Raw genomic sequence first — 10,250 nt, forward strand, 5'->3', positions numbered from 1 at the left:
ATGTGAATGCGCTCCCCCTCCTTCTCTCCTCCTCCTCCTCCTCCCCCGTCTTTCTTCCCACCCTTCCCTAGCCTGACCCATCCTGACTCCTTTCCAGTGAGCTAATCTGCAGCTGGCTGAGGAACAGGGCCCGTTGCCATGGAAACCCAGGATACTGGGGGTAACTACAGCCTGCTGGACTTTTCATTTGGATAACTTTTTTGGGGGGGGAAGCAGGGAAGAGAGTTAACCCGCTCTGCTCCGCTAGCTAACACCCACCTCCCCACCACCCCCAATTCCTTTTCGAAGTTACCCCCGTCGACTTTGTCTAAACTGGGCTCAATTTATCCACACCGATGGGTTTCTTTTAATTAAAAGGTTTATGGAGAGCGATCCTGAAGCGATCTACTTGTTCCCATTTGGTTCCACTGGGCTGACGCCCAGGAAATTGTTTCTAAGGCCGCAGCCTGAAAGCAGGAAGTGCAGTTGGAGAGGGTGGCAGAATCCATATCTTCTTTTCCACTATTGAATTTTTACATATGGAATAATTAATACAACCAGAAAACAGAAAATACAACCAGACGGCCAATGAGATTGAGTCCAGCTTTGCCTATTGGTTAAGAGCAGCAGCCTCTACTCCGGAGAGCTGGGTTTAATTCCCCGATCCTCCACATACAGCAAGCTGGGTGGCCTTAGGCCGGTCACAGTTCTCTCTTAGGGTATCTTTTATGGTATCTTTTAGGATATAAATATAATAAATAAATAAAATAAATAAATCTGTTGTGAGATGAAGAGGAGGCAATTGTAAGCTGCTTTGAGACCCCTTAGGGTAGTGAAAAGTGGGGTACAAAAGTCAATTTTTCTTCTTTAACAAAGTTTAATTCTAATTATAAGCTTTTGTGTGTACACTGAACCACTGTTGAACCAAAGGGGATAGGCCTTCCATTTTGTCCACCTTCAGTTCATCCACTTCTTCTCACCTTTTGAATTGGCTAATTTGGGAGGAATTCATTCCTTACTTCATTTCACTTTTCCCTAACCAAATCAGCTCCAAGATGTAAAACTGATGGAAAACTCCAACATATCTAAAACCATACCTGATTTATAAATTCTAAAATTGCCATCCTGATCTAATAATCCAGGCTGGCCTCATCTAAACTAAGTTAGGATCAGCTTTGGTTAGTATTTTGGAAGGGAAGCTTCCAAGGTACAGCAGGGTCCAGATACAGAGGCAGGCAATGGCAAACCACATCTGAACATATCTTCCTTTGTAAGCTCTACAAGGTCACCGTAAGCCAGTTGTTACTTGACAGAAACTAAGGCTCTTGACATGATCCTATTTGTCTGGTGATGAGTGCTTGTACCCTAAACTGTTTGTGCTAAATTGGAGGGGGGGGGAGCTGTCACCAAAACACCAACATTATTGCTAGTCTTCCCTGGAGTTTGAATAGGTACTGTGACTGCCACCTATTGGACAAACAACTAACAGTCCCTGAGACTGTTTTGGATTTTATTTTTATTATTACATTATTATTGGTAGTCTGCTTTTCTCATTGAAGCTGAAGGCAAATTACACAAATACAAGTCAATACAGGTCCTTTCTGCACGCACAACTTAGGTTTCCACTGTACTTGAGCTGGCATGGCTTAATTCTGCACATGCCCTCTGCACCCTTCTGTTTTCTCTGGGGAATTGTGGCGTGCATATGCTCTGCATTCCATGAGAAGAACTGGACCGTCACAGTCGTCATCAAACTCCTGATTGGTCAATTTTGGAATGGCTGTGTTCACTGAAAGATGAAGGAGGTTCTTCAAGCTCTCGGGTAGTCACCTATGCAGGACAAAATAGCTCTCCCTGCCCCCCCCCCAGTATACATCTACAAGCTTAACATGTACTAAATGTCTTAAATGTCTTTTTCTTTGGACAAGGGAATAAAGGCTAGCAAAAATGCATGCTTAGTGTTAAACGGTGCCACAGGTTGCTTGAGAAGGATGGACGGCTGAGTTGACCTTGAGCCGGCTGCTGGGATCAAACTCCCAGCCTTATGGGCAGAGCTTTCAGACAACATTTCTGCTGCCTTACCACTCTATGCCACAAGAGGCTCTTGCCTTACAGTAGCCCAGGCTTAATTTCACTATAGCGTGGGTCCAGGTGGCCAAATCAGCCAAGTCAAAGTGGAGAACTACCTTCTAGAATAGATTCTGTTGGAAGAAAGCATCTATTTCTATGTTGCTGGCTTCTCCAACATTTTGAACAGACCTCCCCAAACCTGAGAGCCAAAGGCCACATATATATAATATAATTTAAAGAAGGACAACCACTGAGGAAAACAAAATTGAAAACGGTTTAATCTAGAGGCCGTTCTGGTTGTGCTTATACACATAAATATATAAGAAGAGATAAGAAACGTTTATTTGTATTTATTGTTAAATTGTTTAATATAGCCTGGGATAGGTTCTTCTTCTTCGGCTTCTCCAACATTAACTTGCTTTTCCAACAGAAATGTTGGTTCCAACACGGCCTTTAGGCCCTGATTTAGGAAGGGTCAGCTGAAACCCTTTTGAGATTTTTTATTTCCCCAACCAGCATTTCCTCTGCCTTCTCAGGATTTCGTTTCAATTTGCTCACTCTTAACCATTTAGCAATAGGCAGGAATTCAGGAGACTTGGAGTGATTCCGCAGAGACAGAGTTGGGTGTTGTCAGCAAATTAATGACAGCCGCACACCAAATGGCAAATTGTTTGTTCTAGGCCTTGCATATAAGTTGGACGGCATGGGGGACAGGATTGCTCCCCATCTAAGAGTTGGTCCCATGTTGATGGCAGCTGGTCTCCATAGGCAATCCTTTGAGTCTGGTCCCTGAGGAATGATTTGAACCAGCACACCTCCTGACACTTATTTCCGCCTCCAGACACTTCGACAAGATGACATGATCCACTGTACCAAAGGCTGCCTATAAATCCAGAAGGAGCAACCAAGAGGCATGGCCTTCGTCTGCATTCAGACAGAGGTTATCAGCTGAAGCTACCAGGGCTGCCTCCAACCCTTAGCCCAGCTGGCAGCCAGACTGAAAGGATCCCGAGCAAATGAATTATTGAAGAAGAGCTGGGGAAGAAAGGGAAGGTAGAGAACAATGGTGCTGCTTTAGGGGGGTTCTAAATTAAACGTTCCCACTCAGCCCACAAGGGATATGTTGCAGTAATGATCTGCTGACCTTCGATTATATCCAGATAAAAAGCCATGTAATGCCAAAAATTTCTAGAGGTAGGATTCAAAGGAATCTCTTGAATTTTGAAATGCTTCTGACTAAAGGTGGAAGGCATATTTTCTCTAGAACCTATGAGCCATTGGTTCAGGGGAATCTAAATACATGCTATAACTTTCATTTCTACTGAAATAGGCTTATGATCTTGAATCAGAGGCTGGATAGCCATCGGACAGAGAGGCTGATTCTGTGGAGGTTCAAGAGGGTGGCAGGTTACAGTGGATGACCGGTAGGGTGGTGAGTGTCCTGTATAGTTCAGGGGGTTGGACTAGATGACCCAGGAGGTCCCTTCCAACTAGATGATTCTATGAATCTATGAATATGAGATTGCTAGAGAACCTTGGAAATATGCCTTATCTCCAAGATTGTCTTTTACAGTAACCTTGAACATGAAGGAAAATCTGCTCAAGATAATTAATCAAATCAATCTCAGCCCCCCTAGAAGCCTGCAAACATATATCTTTTAAAATCCATGCCATGGTATTCCCCATTATGTATGGACGTGAAACTTAAAATACTAAAGAAAGCTGACAGGAATAAAGATGATTTGTTTTAAATGTGGTGTTAGAGGAGATGGATACCGTGGAGCATCCAGAGAAAACTAAGCAGATTCTAGATCAAACCAAGCTTGCATTCTCCCTTGAAGCTAAAATGACTAAACTGAGGCTATCATACTTGGGTCACATTAAGAAAAGCCAAGTCGACTGGAAAAATTGTAGGCAGAAGGAAGAGAGGAAGCACTCAGCTTGCAAGTTTGCAACACCCGAGCATGTTTTGGAAGTTATTAATATATAGGCTCACTGTTAGATCCAGGGTTCAAAGCAAGCCAGGACTGCCGGGAATTCAATCAGTTCTTTATTAGGATCTCAGCATGGGGTTACAAGAGGCAAAACTCAACCAAGAAACCCAGAAACCCCCCAACTTATATACAGTAGCAAACAATGGATCTTCCCATCTGTGTGTGCTATTGGTCAATTTTGGTTTAAACTGACTGGATCCTGCAAACCAGATCTAGCTGCACACTGGTCAATGACATTGCCTGCTTCGATCCTGCCTCGCACTCAAGCTCGGTTTTCGGGAGAACCATAAACACAACAATCATCATAAGTCAGAAGCAACTTGACCATTTATCACATCCACAGCGGCATGGCTTCTTTCATCTGGTGGATATCCTTCATACATGGTGGCACTGCTTACGTGCTGCGAGTTATTGCAATAATATATGTGGAAAATTGAGGAGAGGGTTAGGGATTGGTGTGTCTTTGTATTCGGATACCTTTCTCCTGAATCACATAGATTGTTTTCCCGTGAAATATGGGGAAATCCCCTTAAACCTTATTATGACTGTAAGTCTCGTTTTTGCTTGATATTGGAAGCAAAACACAGCACCAGATATGCCGGAATGGTTGGGGAAAGTCAAGGGAGTTGATACCGTTATGAAGCTTACTGTTTTACAGAAAGGGAAGTGTTCTTTTGATTGCTCATGGACATCTGTTATTAATCAAATCTAGTTAAGTAAGTGTGTTAGGTATTCTTCTAAGAGAGTTTCTTTCGAAAGAAAGAAAGAAAGAAAGAAAGAAAGAAAGAAAGAAAGAAAGAAAGAAAGAAAGAAAGAAAGAAAGAAAGAAAGAAAGAAATTCCCATTTATTGTTCAGGGGACATTTCTGGTAGATTTATTGCTGGAACACAATGGCATTTTGCCATGCCTCTGACATTCAAACTCTGAATTACAGCATCTGAGATTTATTTCATAAAGTAGTGACCAAACATCATGGACAAAGACCTCATTGTGTAAGACAATATGGAATAGAGTATTCACCCCAAAGATCAAGGCCTGCAAAAAGAAAGCTAGTCTTTAGCACAACACAGAAACAAAGTCTTTGGGAAAGCATAGTCTTGCAAATTTGACTGGGAACACAATTCTTGCATTTATATGGAACAGATTGAAACAGATTCTGAGTAACACTCTTCAGTGTTAATCATTGCTATATACAGAGAGCCCCCCCCCCGCTTCCTAATTTTATATTGCATATTCCTACTAAGGATAATTTAGGCCACCGAAATGGAGAGGTTGCTCAACATTGCTATATAGATCCTTTCCTGATCCACAGAAAGAAGGTAGCTCGTCAGAATTCATTACTGAGAACAAAGCCAGCCTGAGAGTATATAGTGTTAAGATCAGAATGTCCAACTAGGCCCTGGAAGTACGGTTGCCAACCTCCAGATTGGGTCAGGAGATCCCTGGAATTACAACTGTTCTAAAGTGAATTAGGAAAGGGGGAACAGGGAAGCCAGACTCCAGGTGGTGTCAAAAACAAAGACCTGCTGATCCCACAAAGATGAACACAAAGGAAAAGAAATGACCAAGCGGATATATAATGAAGTTCTTTAAGCCAAGCAGTCTTGAATGTGCTTTTAGTCTGATAGGAGCTCAGCCCAAAGGAGGTGTGCAGTTACAGTCTAGCGTTGCTCTTAAATACATAACCCATAATTAGCTTTTATTACATTACAGTGATTCAAATAAATTCATAATCAAATAGAGAAATCCAACCTCAACCGGCCTCTATTTATTCCAAATAATAGTATTTCTCACATGTATTGTTTTCATATAAATCCTGTTATATAAATTTGGTCCAATATTACCAACTTGTCCGGTATTAATCAAATATTTGTCCCTTTTCCTTTGTGTTCAGACTCCAATGACTGGAGATCTCCTGCGATTACCACTCGGAAGGGGGGGTCTAGAAATTTAATAAATAATCATTATCATAACAAGTGATCGCCAGGTGACAGAGACCAGTTCACCCCGGGGGAAATGGCCACTTGGGACGGTGGACACTATGACATTACTTGCTTGTGAAGTCCTTCCCCTCCCTCGGGCTCCACTGCCAAAATCCCCAGGTATTTCCCAACTTTGTCCATACCGATTTAGTAAGGAAGAAGAAACAGCTCGATACATATAAAAAGAAACGCCGGATGTCAAGGCCGGGAAGTTTATAATTCCACGTTTTCAGTCTGGTGTGCACATGCTGTGGAACGATTCCAAAGCTGTTTGATTTATAAGCCCATTATTTTATACAAAGTTTTACAAAGCTGAACTTCCAAACATTTGATAATTGATGCTTTGGGGAATACCTAATTGTGAAAGATAAGGTTGGACTATTTTATTTTGGCATCTCAGTTAGGACTCAGTGAAGGCAGAAAGGGTCTCCCTCCCCCCCTTCCCTAACATACATTCATTGTTCTTTCCCACTTAGCGGGGGGGGGGGGCATCAGGGGCTCCCACTAGCATCAGGATATTGGATGTAAATATGTAGAAAGAATGTCATGTTCACGATCTAACCTATCCAAATACTTAATGCTTGTCAAGAGCAATGGTCCAAATATAAGGGAAAAGCAGCTTGAGGTAGTGGTTAAGAGCACTGACCTCTAATTGGGAGAGACGGGTTTGGTCCCCCACTTCTCTACATGCAGCCAGCTCTCTACATGACCTTAGACCAGTCACAGTTCTCTCAGAGCTCTCTCAGGGTGTCTTGTAGGGAGAGGGGAGAGGAAGAGTGGGTAGTCAAAAGCAGGGTATAAAAATCAACTCTTCTTTAGTGATCCAAACGTAAGGGGAAAACATGAGAAAGATGGCCACCTACCAGTGATGCTGTGCTACTGCGTTTAAAGTACCAAACACAAAAGTCATGGAATGCCTTCTGTTAAAAAGGTACAGGTATCCCCTGTGCAAGTACCAGGTCATGTCTGACCCTTGGGGTGATGCCCTCTAGCGTTTTCATGGCAGACTCAATACGGGGTGGTTTGCCAGTGCCTTCCCCAGTCATTACAGTTTACCCCCCAGCAAACTGGGTACTCATTTTACTGGCCTTGGAAGGATGGAAGGCTGAGTCAACCTTGAGCCGGCTGCTGGGATCGAACTCCCAACCTCATGGACAGACAGCTTCAGACAGCATTTCTGCCGCTTACCACTCTGCGCCACAAGAGGCTCTTCTGTTACAACTAATTAAACAACTGAGCTAACGTTTGCGTTCTCAAGAACTCTTCACAAAATTGGATGCCCAAAAGAAAAGATGGGCCAGGGAGAGATGTTTGCACTTGTGTTACATAGTTCCCAAGAACTCAGAAAGCTCTCCAATTGCTTTTGTTTCTGTGGCTGATCCTAGGTAGTGGTGTTAAGGGTTGTCAGTCCACAGCAACCCTAAAACCTTCTATAAGGCAAGTGGTGTTCAGAGGTAGTTGCCCATTGCCTTCTTCTGCATCGCTACACTGGACTTCCTTGGGGGTCCCCCATTCAAATACTGACCAGGGCCAACCCGGATTAATTTCTGAGATCTCAGAAGATTGGGCTAGCCTGGCCGATCCAGATCAATTGGGGAGACCCACGGTCAAATCCCCACTCTGCCACAGAAGGTTGTTGGATGATCTTGGCCCAGTGACAATCATGGGTTCAACCTAGCTTGTTAGACCAGGGGTAGTCAAACTGCGGCCCTCCAGATGTCCTTGGACTACAATTCCCATGAGACCCCAGGGTCTCATGGGAATTATAGTCCATGGACATCTGGAGGGCCGCAGTTTGACTACCCCTGCAATAGACAATGTCTGGTATACTAAGAAAAAGAAGACTGGGCAACAAGAAGACAATTAGAAAGGATAGTGAAGTCAGCACCTTCTCTCCTGACAAGTATTGTTTTTGGTATAGTGGCTAGGAGTATGGACTTGTAATCTGGCAAGCTGGGTTTGATTCCCGCTCCTCTTCAACATGCAACCGGCTGGGTGACCTTGGGCTTGCCACAGCACTGATAAAGCTGTTCTGACCGAGCAGTAATATCAGGGCTCTCTCAGCCTCACCCACCTCACAGGATGTCTGTTGTGGGGAGAGGAAAGGGACGGCGATTGTAAGACGCTTTGAGACTCCTTCAGGTAGAGAAAAGCAGCATGTAAGAACCAACTCTCCTCCTCCTCCACCTCTCCAGATCACAACTTTTAGGGCAATTTCCTCTTCTTGGTAATACCACCCTTAATCTCTCCCTCTCTTTCAGCTAGAGATATAGTTAGGGCTCTATCTCTGCCTGTCATTTTTAATATCAGGTATGTTGGTTCCTAAATAAACCTTTATCTACACTTCAGATTGTGCACCGTTGCTGTATTAATTACTCTGCCAACATAACCTACCTCACAGGGTTGTGGAGAGGATAAAAAATGGAGGGAACCCCAAAGATAGAAAGGTGAACTATAAATGAACAAAATAAATATTTTTTGGCTGAGCTCTTCTGCAGACTATTTTGGGAGCAAGTCCCTCAGAGAGCCAGTGTGGTGTCCTGGTTAAGAGTTGTGGACTTTAATCTGGAGAACTCGGTTTGATTCTCTACTCCTCCTCCACATGCAGCCTGGTGGCTGACCTTTTGGCCAGTCACAGATCTTTCAGAGCTCTCTCAGCCCCACCTCCCTCACAGGGTTTCTGTTATGGGGAGTGGGAGGGAAGGCAATTGTAAGCCATTTTGAGGCTCCTTCAGGTAGAGAAAAGTGGGTATAAAAACAGACTCTTCCATTTTCAACACTGTTAGAGCTTCCTTCAGAGTAAACATGACCTATGATCACTCTAGAGAATGTTAAGATAAGGTAATAGCCTTCACTTCAGAATTTCTTAACTCTTTCATCATACACCTTCTGGGACAGTGTATCAGGCTTTGTAAGTCTGTCTACTTTTAAGATGCCGGAAACCCCCTGTTCATTGTTTGGCGAGCCAGGGTGCTGTAGTGTTTAAGAGCGGTGACTTCTAATCTAGAGAACAGATCAAAGGTAATCTTTGATCACCATTCCTCCTCTGCATGCAGCCAGATGGGTGATCTTGGACTAGTCACAGTTCTCTTAGAGTTGGTCTCACAGAGCAGTTCCCTTAGAGCTCTCTCCCCCACACCTACTTCACAGGGTGTCTCTTGTGGCGAGAGGAAAGGGAAGGCAATTGTAAGCCACTTTGGGATTCCTCTGAGTAGTGGCAAGAATTAATGCATCCTAGCTGTGACAGTTTCCAGCATTGTGTTGAGAGCCAGCATGGTTGTTGTGGTTTGAAAGTGGTGGACTCTAATCTGGGGAACTGGGCTTGAATAAGGTGACCAGATTTTAACATTGGTAAAGCTGGTAAAACATTGGTAAAGCTGGTAAAGCCCCCCAAAGGGGGGGGGTCTTGATTAAAAATTTGGTCTATATGGAGCAACAAAAAGTTTCATAGAACGCATAGAAATCAAAAATAGTATTGTAATATATATATATATTTAATTTCAACATAAGTACAATTTGCCAGGTGCCCCCAGATGTCCCTCCAAAAGTGGGACAATCTGATCACCTTAGGCTTGACTCACCACTCCTCCACAGGCAACCAGCCGGGTGGCCTTGGACTAGTAACAATTCTCTTACAGCTGTTCTTGCAGAGGAGTTCTCTTTGAGCTCTCCCAGCCCCAGCTACCCCACGGGGTGCCTGTTGGGAGAGGAAGGGAAAGGGGTTTGACTCCTTCTATTGACTGCCTTGCAGCTGATGAACACCTCTAGCCCTTTGCGCTGGGTTCCTTCGGCAGGGCGGTTCGTCTCTTAAGAACATAGAATCACAGAATCATAGAGTTGGAAGGGGCCATACAGGCCATCTAGTCCAACCCCCTGCTCAACGCAGGATCAGCCCAAAGCATCCTAAAGCATCCAAGAAAAGTGTGTATCCAGCCTTTGCTTGAAGACTGCCAGTGAGACAGCTGAGATTCTCTTTGGCATGGGGTTCTGCACCCACATAAGCGTGCAATAGCAACAGTTCACCAAATGGTGACTCTCCAAATGTCCATGGACTACAATTACCATGAGCCCCTGCCCTGGTAGTTCCACGGACATCGGCAGAGCCGCCGTTTGGCCTCCCCGCGCTCGAAACTCACGTTCTACACACTCCATCGCGCAACAGGCGCCTTCAGCCTCCCGCCCGGAGCCTTCTCAGCCTGTCTCTTTAAGAGGGGGCGGAGCCTCC

The 10,250-nt window shown here is 44.2% G+C and overlaps 1 long non-coding RNA gene across 1 annotated transcript; it reads right to left on the reverse strand.

Moving 5' to 3' along the window:
* Positions 1-1,593: 1,593 nt before the first annotated feature.
* LOC143838493 (uncharacterized) lies at positions 1,594-10,247 on the reverse strand. The gene is made up of 3 exons (XR_013231401.1): positions 10,162-10,247; positions 9,607-9,722; positions 1,594-1,768 (listed from the first exon to the last, which is right to left on the reverse strand). It is a non-coding gene; the product is annotated as an uncharacterized LOC143838493 (long non-coding RNA).
* Between the last annotated feature and the right edge of the window lie 3 nt (positions 10,248-10,250).

Source organism: Paroedura picta, chromosome 5, assembly GCF_049243985.1.
Source record: "Paroedura picta isolate Pp20150507F chromosome 5, Ppicta_v3.0, whole genome shotgun sequence".
In the NCBI taxonomy this organism is placed as follows: domain Eukaryota; kingdom Metazoa; phylum Chordata; class Lepidosauria; order Squamata; family Gekkonidae; genus Paroedura; species Paroedura picta.